Source organism: Leuciscus leuciscus, assembly GCF_965113295.1.
Source record: "Leuciscus leuciscus genome assembly, chromosome: 4".
In the NCBI taxonomy this organism is placed as follows: domain Eukaryota; kingdom Metazoa; phylum Chordata; class Actinopteri; order Cypriniformes; family Leuciscidae; genus Leuciscus; species Leuciscus leuciscus.
The window spans coordinates 30,128,472-30,141,701 of record NC_138728.1 but is presented as its reverse complement, the minus strand read 5'-3'; the positions used below and the strand labels follow the sequence as shown (position 1 = coordinate 30,141,701).

At 43.9% G+C, this 13,230-nt stretch overlaps 1 long non-coding RNA gene across 1 annotated transcript in view; it reads left to right on the top strand.

Moving 5' to 3' along the window:
- The window catches only part of LOC309497714, a 34,897-nt gene extending 22,235 nt beyond the window's left edge, over positions 1–12,662 (top strand). Inside the window, exons 2-3 of the long non-coding RNA XR_014205674.1 lie at positions 12,092–12,250; positions 12,367–12,662. This is a non-coding gene — a long non-coding RNA (uncharacterized lncRNA). The remainder of the gene's footprint in view (positions 1–12,091; positions 12,251–12,366) is intronic.
- The last annotated feature ends 568 nt before the right edge of the window (positions 12,663–13,230 follow it).

Below are 13,230 nucleotides of genomic sequence, written 5' to 3'. Positions count from 1 at the left end.
TTTTCTCCTCTGCTAAAGAAACTCTTAAGCCTCTTAAAAGTCCTCGTCCGTGCTCCTAACAATTTTGAGCGTAAGACCTCTTTTAAGGGTTAAGATTTAACGGGTAAACGCCCACATTTCTAAGAATTTTCTTAGAATTTTGTCACTAGGAGCTACTCTTTGCATTAAGATTCTTTATGAATACGGGCCCTGGAGTCCAACTCTATCCCCAGAAAGGATTTTTCCTGGCTGGGGGATTGAACACTTTTGGCCCAGTGTACTCTGAGACCCAGCTGTTCCAGATGGGCCAACAGTAATGCTTTGTGTAACACCAGTTCCTCCTTCGACTGAGCTATAATTAGCCAGTCGTCCAGATAGTTCAGGACTCTCACGCCCCGTCGTCTGAGGGGCGTGAGCGCCGTGTCCATGCACTTCGTAAATGTACGAGGTGCTAAAGACAGGCCGAACGGAAGGACGGTGTACTGATAAGCCTGGCCCTCGAAGGCGAATCTCAAGAATGGCCTGTGACGGGCTGCTATTTGGATCTGAAAATAGGCGTCTTTCAGATCCACTGATATAAAGCAGTCCCCCGGTCGAATTCGAGCGAGGATTTGTCTGGTTGTGATCATTTTGAACGAGCGTATCATCAGCGCTTTGTTCAAACATCTGAGATCTAGTATAGGGCCCACCATCCTTCTTTGGTACTAAGAAGTAACGGCTGTAGAACCCCGACTCGCTCTCGGCCAAGGGGACGATTTCCACCGCCCCTTTTCTCAGCAAATTCGCTATCTCGGTGCGAAGTAGGTGTGCTACTTCCTGATTCACAGAGGTTTCGACCCGGGCTGTGAAGCGCGGCAGTCTGCGAGCGAATTGTAGCGAGTAGCCCTGTTTCACTATCTTTAGCTCCCATTTTGAAACCTGGTAGAATGAAATCTGGGCTCCGGTCGCTCGTATTATGGGACCCGGAGACCTAGCCATGATGACGTACTTTGTTCACCATGTTCATTTTGAATGGGGCAGTCGGCACTTCGTGCGGTGGCTCTGTAACTGGCATCCCGGCCGTAGAAACGGGGAGATGTTGTATTACAGACACAGCTGTGTGGGCTCGCGGCGTGAGGCACAGAGTGCTTTCCACAAAGTGTGTGCGCTGAGAGGCAGACACGTGATCTGCACTCGAAACACTGCCAGCTCGAGCTGGGTTCATACGCTGAGGCGTTATGTGTGTGCGTAGGCAGACTCGACTTGGCCCGCCATCCCGCAGAGGGCGGACACAAGTGCGTCGCTACGGCTTCCTCCACCGGAGGAACAGAGAGATATCCCCTGTCTTTCGCGCCGTCGACCGCGGAGAGCGTCGATGAGACAGAGGACCTCAGCCTGGCCAAGTACGGGGCTCCCCACGACCTGGAGAGCTCATCGTGCAGCTCGGGGAGGAAGGGAGTGGGCCTCAAAACAGGTGCAGAGCGGCGTCCTGGCAGAAAACAGCCATCCAACCTGTTGGGCGTGGGCTCCACGGGCATAGTCCAGTCAAGGCTGAGGTCCTCCACGGCCTTCGTGAGGAGGCGGAGAAGCTCAGCGTCGACAAAAGCCCTCACGCTGGACTCCTGTGTCGACGGGGTGGGGTCAGGGATTGAACCCGACCATTCCTCGCTCCCGGACGCGAGGAGAGAGCAGCTGTCGTCCTCCACAACATCCCCCTCCATCCCCTCCTGGCCGTCAAGGAAGGAGACGGGGGACTCAGAGAAGGAGGCTCACGGGGACGCCGCCGGCGAGTTCTCCTTCACTGAAGCTTCTGGTGGTCTTTGTGAGCAGCGCTTCTTATGGCGCGGCCCAACAGAAGGCATGGGAGAGGCGGACTTGATGGCGAACAAAGCCTGTCGAGCCCGCAGGGTCGAGAGAGGCAAAGACTCGCATTCACGGCAGCCGCCGTCGGCGAGCGCGTGGTCCGCATGTTCTTCATTGCAACTATTGGACTCTGGTTGGGCATTAAGACGATATATTTCATGATTGCTAAAACACCCTTCACTCCTATATATTCTTGCTTTATCAATGAACTGCAGCACATCAGGAAAATGCTCTTCAATACGAACTTTTCTCGCATTCTTAGTTGCCTTCAAAAAAGATTTAATGTCATCTGAACTATAATTCCTATTCGAAAAACCACTTAGCGGAAAACTGCACTCCACACTGCATTCCGAAAAATCACTTTCACTTTCTGTGTCCGTTTGACTTAAATCGCGACCCAATCCTTTTTTTGCTTGCTGATCTGAAGGATGCTGTTCTAGCCTTCGCTTCAGTGGTGTTTTAAAAGCACAATCATCTAACTCAGTCTCCATCACACTTTCAAGATTAACAGAAGGTTTGTCTACCGTGTCCACAACACAGTCTCTATTCTCCACCTCATTATCTTCACCCACAGTAACCATCATACCTTCATCTTCCTCAGAACGATCTGCCCGCTCTACATCCACTGTCACTGTGACAGCCGCCGGCACCGCTATCTGCACTGAACTCGGCCCAGGCACCTCATCATCTGCGACTATCGCAGCGACATTCCGATTTACATTTTCATTTACAATGTTTCCATCCTTTAAAACCTGTAAAGGTCTCTCATTTTACTTATCCTGTATACAGAGGTGTAGTGGTAAAAAAAGAGGTGTTTTTTTTTTTTTCTCCTGCCAGTTGGTGAAACAGTCTTCTGTGAAGTGCTGACCGCAGACCGATGTGTGGTTTTTAACATTGCCGTGACCAAGGAACGTAATCCATTCATCTCTCACAGCAACATGTTTTGGTAAAGCATGAAAGCTAATACCAATATCTCTCCTCTTAGCATTGCAACCCGCTACCGCACATAGGTGTTGATCCGCCATCGTCTTCTCTACTCCTCAGAACCTGAGCGGGCGGGGCGGAGGGGAGTATGAGCTTGTGGCCCCGCCCAGTGGAGTTACTAGGTCACAACTCCAGTCTATTTTAGCCGGCATTTTAGCGTCTGCTACTGATTCACAGCCATTTGAATGCAGAAATACTCAGAAATACAACTTTGAGATTATTTTTCTCAAGATATGTCCTCTAACATCAGAAAAATGCCACAAGAACATGTTAACACCTAGAAAAACATGATTTTCATCGGAGTGGGTCTTTAAATGTATTTAAATACAAATTACATTTGATTTTTTTCCCAAAGCCTTTTTTAAATACATGTATCTGAAATACTGCCCATCCCTGAGGTCACACAATCACTATTCAATTCATACATTAATCTAAATTCTTGTTAAAGAGACTTTACTAAATGACAAAACAGTGAGAACAAAAATATTTAAAGCCACACTAAGTAGAAATTGTGTTTTAGTCAAACAGCGACCCCTAGAGTCGCTGTGGAATACTTGCACTGTCGTAAATATATTAGCCTATATTATAACGTTTTTACATGATTGCAGCTAAATCACAAGTAAATAGTCTATAGTCTAGGCCTACTGTATAATTTAATTTGTGTTGTTTTTATTGGAATGTAAACATTACAAAATGCCAGATAACATCAATTAAGTTCAATGTACGTCGCATTATTTCATAACATTGGCCGTTATGATGTCATTAGACATGATTATTGCAATTTATCATAATAGTTTGCAAATTGTGCTCGTTTACACTATTTACAACCTCTACGTTAGGCTTATTTATGATAATTATGTGAGATATTGAAAGCTGTTCTCATGATAATCGCAGGAATCAATCAACAGCGTCGTCTGATATCCCTCAGGAGGACTACGTGATAAATACACCTCACAACACCTGAGTTCAGCTGGCAAACTAATTCGTGAGGCATAGCTATCTGATTTATCAAAACGATTCCATTTACACCTGGTCACATAAATGTATTTTTGCGAAACGGATTTAAATTCGATCTTCAATTCTCGCGCTATATGCAGATTTAATGGAGTGCACGTCACCGCAATAAGAGAGAGCAGTAACAGCCCTGGTAAGATAATTTCGTTTCTTTACTTTTAATGATGAAGATTGTGTGTTAAGCGTCTGCGACTTACTTTCACTTTGATTTGCGATAGTTTGCACGTTGGCTTGATGCAGTTGCTCATCTGCGGTGATGCGTGTTCCAGCGCGTCGTCATATCTGGATATAACATATAACCTATAACACGCTCTCACACTTTTTTTTATTTATTTATTTTTAGCATTTTTGGGAGGAGTACAATTTAAATATGTGGTTTCAACAACCATATGCATTTACACTTGTCCAGTTTCGTCTGGAATGCGTCTCAGATCTCCTCCTGAAGTGGTTTGAGGGATCGGATTCAAATCCGTCTCAAATGCGTTTCGGAGGGCATTTAAACCTGGACTTTTCACGATCGGATAGCTATCCGATCTGAGAAAACGCATAAAGTGGCCAGGTGTAAACAGCCCCCATGACAAAAACATACGCACGAAAGCGGAAAACAAACGCTGGTTGGCCTCTCACGTCCAAATTTGACGAAGTGGTGGGGGAAGTGACGAATGCCGTAAAGCAGTCGAATTTTGTAGTTCTTTTTGTGCTCTGGTTACTACCCGAACCCCGAAGTTACATAGTGCCAGTAAAAGTGATACAGACCCTGTCAGGCTATGGCAGACGTGTCATTCAACCTATTGTAAGTCGATGTACCATCACAAGGATCTTGGAAATATATTATGAAGGTTGAAAAGTTACATAGTGTCGCTTTAAGAGAGATAGAGAGGGAGAATTATATCCAGGGCTTCCAATGCAATGCACTTGTACATAATGATTAGGGATTTGGGATTATTTTCATAGTCGATTAATCTGTTGAATATTTTCTCGATTAATCAATTAGTTGTTTGGTCTATAATATGTCAGAAAAATGTGGATCAGTGTTTCCCTGTAGAGGGAAAAGTATTTAACCTGGTGCAGGCTTGATTCCCTCTGAATCTCTTGTACAGTTGGGTTTCGACATGCTCCCTACATTAAACCAGCTGCCTGTAATGCCTCGTTTTAATGATTTCCTGTTGCGGCTGCTATTGAAAAGGCCGAAAATATGCCGTCCCCCCTCCGTGTTCGGCGATCAGGTTTCATTCTCGCGCAGCTTGTTTAGTAAGTTCACAAGCGTGTATTTTCCGCTCCGTGTGTGCGCCGTTCTCTTTGTTCCGTGTGTGTGTGTGTGTTGGCGCGCTGCGCTCTCTGCTCAATGTTCCGCTCCGTGTTTGCGCTGCGCGTTCTGCTCTGTCGTTAACGGCCCAAATGCTCGAATCATGTACCAATCGGCGATACAAAGTCCGCTCAAATAACATGAAATTTAGAGGTGGATAAATGCACTTTGGAGGTGGGTAAACGCTATTTCCGAATTTTGGGAGGTGCGCAAACGGCGTTTAGGTGCGTTTAGCCTCCACTACATCCCTGCCTGTAATACCTGCACGCACGGATCATATGCCCCAATTCGCCACAATTAAAACACTTCATGTTGTTTGTAGTGGCAAAAATTACGTAATTAAATTCCTCATGTCGAAAATTTAAGGACAAATCCAGTTCATCAATGTTATCTTGCAGGATTATATAAACATAACGCCTAAAAGACACTACATGTTTCAAGAAAGGAGACTTGGTGCCAATCGGAATCATCTTTATAGGTGAAACTGTTTTACCATAACGGGCAAGCAATCCGATCAACACTTCATTTGGGATAAATGGTGGCACATTTGATAACGTCACCTTTTTAGAAGGTGTAGACAAGGGAAGCACTGGTGTAAAAATCCCGTTAATCACTATGCCGCTTTGTACTAACTGATTTGCTAAATCCACTGTTTTCACAAATACAACAACAGCGCTGTTCATACGGGACGCTGATACAATATTCTCGTGTCCGACCGCTTCTCCCACCGCTAAACTGCATCCCTCCACACAGGGGCGGAGTGGCAATCGGGACGATCAGGACTTTTTATTCATAATCGGCCCATAAATTATTCATAACGGACGTGAGTGGCCGGAGCAGGAGGTCGCCGGCCAGCACTGTATATCTCAGTCATGGTTACCCCCCTGCACACTCATCTCATCTCCTGTCATATTCTTCATACAGAACTTTCATGGTCACAAATAAAAAAAAACGAGTATTTAATTCATTTGTTTGTTCTTAAATTAACGTAGAATGGAGCAAAACCTCCTGGGAATGGGGAATGCGTTTATCCAATGAACCGATTGCAGGTCAAGTCTATTTACAGAAATGTAGGGAGATAATGAGCGCCCCCTGCCCCCTCGTCTAATGGCATGACCCAAAAATGGCACTCACCAGAGAGAGAGAAAGCAAGCAAGTTCGAGGAAAATAAAAAAAATTGACAGTCAGGAAGGATTAGCGTGGTTACATTATTTTGTATGTTTTGCCCACAAAAGGTGCACAGTGAGTGGTTAAAGACTCCATGTGTTTCAGAGAAGACAGCTGTCTATACCCTCACCAGTCAGCACTTACACTGCAGTGCACACTACAGTGTTCAACACCTGTGTAAACTATTCATCACTTGTAAATGTATGTGTTCGTAGATTACCACATCAAGAATCAATAAGGCACAAGATCTACAAATCTTATCTACGAATGATGTGTAACACATTTACAAGTGATAGTTTACACTTACGATTATTAGGGGATGCAGAAAGTGTTGTAAATGATTTATTAATGCGTTTACACATCATCTATAACAGGTGTTGAACACTTACTTACCTGTTACAAATGATCTGTACGTGTATTCAAGGCATTTACAACACTTAGGTTATGCACCCTCTAATTGCTACATACAAATTTTATTTTATTTAAACATAATTTATTTAACATTTATGAAATGCATATTCATGTTTTGTAAATGATTAGATAATCATTAACTAATCAATTGTAAATGACTTACTGAATCTACAAAACATACATAAAATAACATATCACTTATCATATATGAACGCATAGGCATGTTTCGTAAATAATTAGTTAATCATTTACTAATCACTTGCAAATGACTTGTAATGGAATTAACAAAAAATACATAAAATGTTAGTATAACACTTGCTAATCATTGACAAATTGCGAATTTTTTTTAATCTAACGAGTTGTATTTTTTGGAAAATATTATAATACATTAACAATGTATTGGAACACATTCCTTTTCTTCACACAGATAGTGCATCCAAAAATGTTAGTGTTAACATTGAAATTCATGTGCAGCATAGCCAGACCTTTCAAAGAAAGTTTTTTTTTTTTTGGGAGGTGGGTGAATTGTTTACCCCCTAACACGCAGCCTATATACTATCAGGGGAAAACGCAATTATCGTTATGCTGTAAAAAAATTAATTTGTATGTGCGCCTGTTATGTTTTTTCCACACGATGATGTTCATCAGACAATGCTAGGAAAAGTCACGACAACAAGTACAGGTGTGCACACATTGCACAATGTTATAGGTACAACAGAGGATAGAATGCAGTGAATAGGCTAAACAAAATGCAGATGTTCATTAAGTCAAGTCAAGTCAAGTTTATTTGTATAGCGCTTTTCACAATACAGATTGTATCAAAGCAGCTTCACAGTATTAAATTTAAATAATACAACAAAGTTTGTTTCAAGAGGAATTTATTGATTGATAAAATTAAATTAAATATCCCCAAAATATCCCCAACTGAGCAAGCCAAAGGCAACAGTGGCAAGGAACCGAAAAACTCCATCAAGTGACCTAATGGTGTCCTAAAACTCCTCATTAGTGAAATATGATAGGGAAATGTAATGATTGCAACATATGGAGAATGAGACATTATACTGGAAAGACATACTGTCTTAGGGCGCTTTCACACTGGCAGTTTAGTGCGGACCGGGGCACGGTTCGCATGAAAAATCGCTAATGTGAACGCTGTCATCGGACCCGGGTGCGCACTAGAGTACCGAACCCGAGACTACCTGGAGGAGGTGGTCTGAGCTCGGTTGCTCCCGAACCGTGGCGCGGTTCGCGTTAATGTGCAAGCAACACGGACTCGGGTGCGCGCTTGTTCAGGAAGTATAGTATCCCGCGCATGCGTATCACTGTCGATATCATTGTTTCCTCACACACGACAACCATGAGTGGCAGGGGAACGTTGTGGGACACTGAAGAGGTGAGGTGCCTCATTCAAATTTGGGGAGAACAAACCATACAGGAGCAGTTAAATACAACACACAAGAATGCAGACGTTTTTGCATTACTCAGCGCCAAATTAAAACAGTTGGGTTTTCATAGAACTACCGAGCAATGCTGTGAACATAAACGTAGTTGTCTCTCACTATGTTGTGCATAATAGCACCAAAAAAAAACAGACAAATTACAGCTATGCTCAGTCGAGTTGTATTCTCCATGCGTTTTCCGTGTGCGTTTGCGATGACGTAAGATCACTGCAAACGCACCTGGGTTCGATACAACTAATTGAGTGTGAAACCAGACCAACGCTGCGGGGGGCGCCGGGAACTAGCGCACTCGGGTTCGGACCGCAGCAAACGAACCCAGTGGAAAAACGCCCTAAGTGTAACATAAGTGTGGATTATTCATATGCAACTAATTTGTATATATCATTTATGCAATTGTGTTGCATTGAACCATGTAGTGGTAATACTAATACTAATAATAGCTGTTTTTATTTTACGTCATCTTAACCAGACATAGGGGAAGATGCTTTGTCAGTCAGTGCAAGGGAGAGTGAAGCCTCAGGGTCCAGGATAGAAACAGAAACAGATAAGGAGAGGGATGTGGAGAGTACAGAGGCTGGACCAGCTGAGAAGGAGATTGAAAGTGTAGAAGTTGGACCAACTGAGGTGGAAATTGAGAGTATAGAGGCTGGACCTGCTGAGGAGGAGATTCAAAGTAGAGAGGCTGGACCAGCTGAGGAGCAGATTCAAATTGTCAATTATTTTTGCCTGTCCCAAGTCTAAAGATCTGTCTTTATTTTTTCAATATCACCCCCAACACACCCCAAAAAGAACCTTGCCTAATATTTTTCATAGTAGGGATGGGATCAACCGCAAGTGGTTTATTTACTGTGAAGAAAGCCAGGCTCTCTGCTTTTGACGCCGCTTTTGTTAGAGGAGGCATGCAATCCTGGAAGCATGTACATCAAAGAATTGAGGAGCATGAAAGAAGTCGTATCCATCAAGACTGTGCAGAGGCTTACTTCTTGAGGGCACATAAGGGGGACATTGAGAGTAGATTAAGAGGAAACCAGCTCTCCCTCCATCAAGAGCAAGTCAGAAGAAAACGGCAGGTGATGGATCGTGTGGTCAATGTTGTCAAGGTAATCAGAAAACAGGGTCTAAGCTACCGGGGCTCCTAATTTGAAGCTGCCTACACTTTTGAAGACCGAAGTGTAGACCACGGTAACTTCCTTGAAATGATCATGCTCCTGAGTATGTATGACCCCTGCCTGCAACAACATTTGACTGAATGTATCGAAAAAAGTAAAAAATAGCATGAAGCTGGGGCAAGAGGCAGAGGTTCATTGGTCACTCTGCTTTCAAAAGATACAATCAACAAGGTTGTCAAAGTCATCAGTGGGCTGAAAAGGGAGACAATTGCCACTGAGGTCAGAGAAGCTAAAATGTTTTCTGTCCAGATTGACACCACTCAAGACATCACATCCAAAGACCAGTGCTCTGTGATTCTCAGGTATGTCACAGATGTGGTCCATGAGAAGTTGGTCGCTCTGGTCGATTGTGAGGCTTCTACTGGGCAGTATTTTCTCGATCCCCTGAAAGAAACACTCACAAGACTTAATCTTGATGTGCCATGTTGTGTAGGGAGCACTACAGATGGGGCAGCCAATACGCTGATTTCACGCAGCCGCCATTTTGAAATCGAAAGTGAGGCTCCGGTGGGAAGAACCCCGGAAGTAAAGATAAACAACAATGCCTTGGATTACCAACCTGAAGCTGCTGCCGCGATTTACACTATTGGATGTTACTATTCAATATAGGATATGTATATAGTTCATTCCTGATTCTTTTTTTACAATCTGAATTATATATAAAAAAATATTTTATTTATAAATGAATTTCACTGTATATAGTCTAAAGTATGAAAGAAATGTATGTACATTTTTAGAATTGACACACCATCATTAAACACAACAATACGCCATCGCATTCACGACTCTCCTGTGATTAAAGGCGACACTTCCGGTTTTCTTCCCACCGGAGCCTCGCTTTCGATTTCAAAATAACGGCTGCGTGAAATCAGCGTATATGCAGGGCAGTTACAAAGGCTTCACTTCCTTTCTATCAGAGGAGGCCCCTAACCAAATCCACGTCTGGTGCTATGCACATGTCCTAAATCTAGTATTAGCAGACACAACAGGCAGTGTTATTCAGAGTGCATCGCTTTTCACTCTCCTGAACGACATTGCTGTTTTTATAAGGGAATCTTACAAACGCATGAAGAAGTGGGAAGAAACCAGCACAGACAAGCGACACAGAATTCTCTCTCCAATAGGACAGCCCCGGTGGTGGGCAAAAGATGCTGCTCTCACAAAGGTGTTTGGGTCTTTTGGAAGGCCTGACAGTGCCATGTATGTAGATCTAGTCTTGACTTTAACAGCAATTCAACTAGAGAGAACCATGAAGCCTACTGCTAGAGCAAAGGCCAAAGGATACATTGAGGGTCTCCTAAAATTTGAGACAATTCTCACAGCCCAAATCTTCCTACGGATTTTTGAGCACACGTCACCCCTTTCCAAATACCTCCAGACAAGCGGAATGGATCTCCTGACCGCACACCGCCTGGTAGTGGGAACAGAGGATGGGCTGAAGAAGTGTGTACGAGACTTCAGTTGCGTAAAAGAAGCTGCAGATAAGTTTGTGGAGTGGGCTAATGGTGAGCTGCTGGAGAAGGAGGACTGTGAGATAGAGGTGGAAGTAGCACTACCTGAAAAACGGGTTAAGAAAAAGAAGATCATGCCAGGAGAGCTGGCAGAAGATGATCCCTTAACAGCAGCTGAGAGGGACTTTGAGGTGACCATACATAATGTCATTATGGACACTGTCACTCAAAGTATTCATAAGCGCTTTGGGTAACACTTTATTTTGATGGTCCCTTTTGTATTTTGATGGTCCCTCCAACAGACACTCTACTGACTATAAGTAATTTTGCAACTACATGTCAACTTAATCTAACCCTAACCCTACCAGTCTATTAATACTTAACTAACACTCTAATGAGAGTTAGTAGACATGCATGTGCAGCGTTACTTATAGTCAACAGAACATGTTAAAGGGACCATCAAAATAAAGTGAAACCGCGCTTTTCTATAAGTGGAAAGCTTTGCTCAGATTTTGCCTGCCTTGATCCAAAAAACTTCCCTGAGGTAAGGGATAAGGGACTTCCAGGATCAGCAATGCAAAACCTCAGCAGCTGCTTAATGAAATTTGATTCAAGGGCCACTGCTGGCACTTTGCAGGCTGAGCTGTTAAGCCTTGCCAGACAGTGGGAAAGACTGAAACTGTCCCCTCTGAAAGAATACCAGGTGAGGACATACACAGCGGATGATGCATCTGAAGGCAGTGGTAATGAAGACACACATGATGTGGAAGGGCCAGAGCTGGTTAATATGAATGTCTGTATGTGTAAAAACTGTGCCATTTATGTGTATCTTGTCCTGGCACAATACAATCTGTTGACAGATGCATACCATGTCATTGGACTGGCCTACAAATTTCTGTTGACGTTATCGACCACTCAAGTGGCCTGCGAGAGGATCTTTTCCACCCTTAAGTTTGTTAAAAACTTAGAACTTAGAAGCACTCTAACACAAGAGCACTTGGAAGCCTTTATGCTTATGTCAACAGAGAAAGACATTCTGATGTCCTTGGACTCTGATGGGGTTATAAACAAGGTTGCAGACCAGTGACCTACTGCGACGGCAACTCATGTTTTGAGGGAGTCTGTGTGTGTGTGTGTGTGTGTGTGTGTGTGTGTGTGTGTGTGTGTGTGTGTGTGTGTGTGTGTATGTGTGTGTGTGTGTGTGTGTGTGTGTGAGAGAGAGAGAGAGAGACAACAGTGATGAGAGAAACAACAGCACATGATGAGAGAGACAACAGCAAGTGATGAGAGAGAGAGAGAGAGAGAGAGAGAGAGAGAGAGAGAGAGAGAGACAACAGCAAGTGATGAGAGAGAGACAACAGCAAGTGATGAGAGAGAGACAACAGCAAGTGATGAGAGAGAGAGACAACAGCAAGTGATGAAAGAGAGACAACAGCAATTGATGAGAGAGAGAGACAACAGCAAGTGGTGAGAGAGAGACAACAGAAAGTGGTGAGAGAGAGACAACAGCAAGTGATGAGCGAGAGAGACAACAGCAAGTGATGAGAGAGACAACAGCAAGTGATGAGCGAGAGAGACAACAGCAAGTGATGAGAGAGACAACAGCAAGTGATGAGAGAGAGAGACAACAGCAAGTGATGAGAGAGACAACAGCAAGTGATGAGAGAGAGAGACAACAGCAAGTGGTGAGAGAGAGACAACAGCAATTGATGAGAGAGACAACAGCAAGTGGTGAGAGAGAGACAACAGCAAGTGGTGAGAGAGAGACAACAGCAAGTGATGAGAGAGAGAGACAACAGCAAGTGGTGAGAGAGAGAGACAACAACAACAGCAAGTGATGAGAGAGAGACAACAGCAAGTGATGAGCGAGAGAGACAACAGCAAGTGGTGAGAGAGAGAGACAACAACAACAGCAAGTGATGAGAGAGAGACAACAGCAAGTGATGAGAGAGAGAGACAACAACAACAGCAAGTGATGAGAGAGAGACAACAGCAAGTGATGAGAGAGAGACAACAACAACAGCAAGTGATGAGAGAGAGACAACAGCAAGTGATGAGAGAGAGAGACAACAGCAAGTGGTGAGAGAGAGACAACAGCAATTGATGAGAGAGAGACAACAGCAAGTGGTGAGAGAGAGACAACAGCAAGTGGTGAGAGAGAGAGACAACAGCAAGTGATGAGAGAGAGAGACAACAGCAAGTGGTGAGAGAGAGAGACAACAGCAAGTGGTGAGAGAGAGAGACAACAGCAAGTGGTGAGTGAGTGAGAGAGAGAGACAACAGCAAGTGGTGAGAGAGAGAGACAACAGCAAGTGGTGAGAGAGAGAGACAACAGCAAGTGATGAGAGAGAGAGACAACAGCAAGTGGTGAGAGAGAGAGACAACAGCAAGTGATGAGGGAGAGAGACAACAGCAAGTGATGAGAGAGAGAGACAACAGCAAGTGGT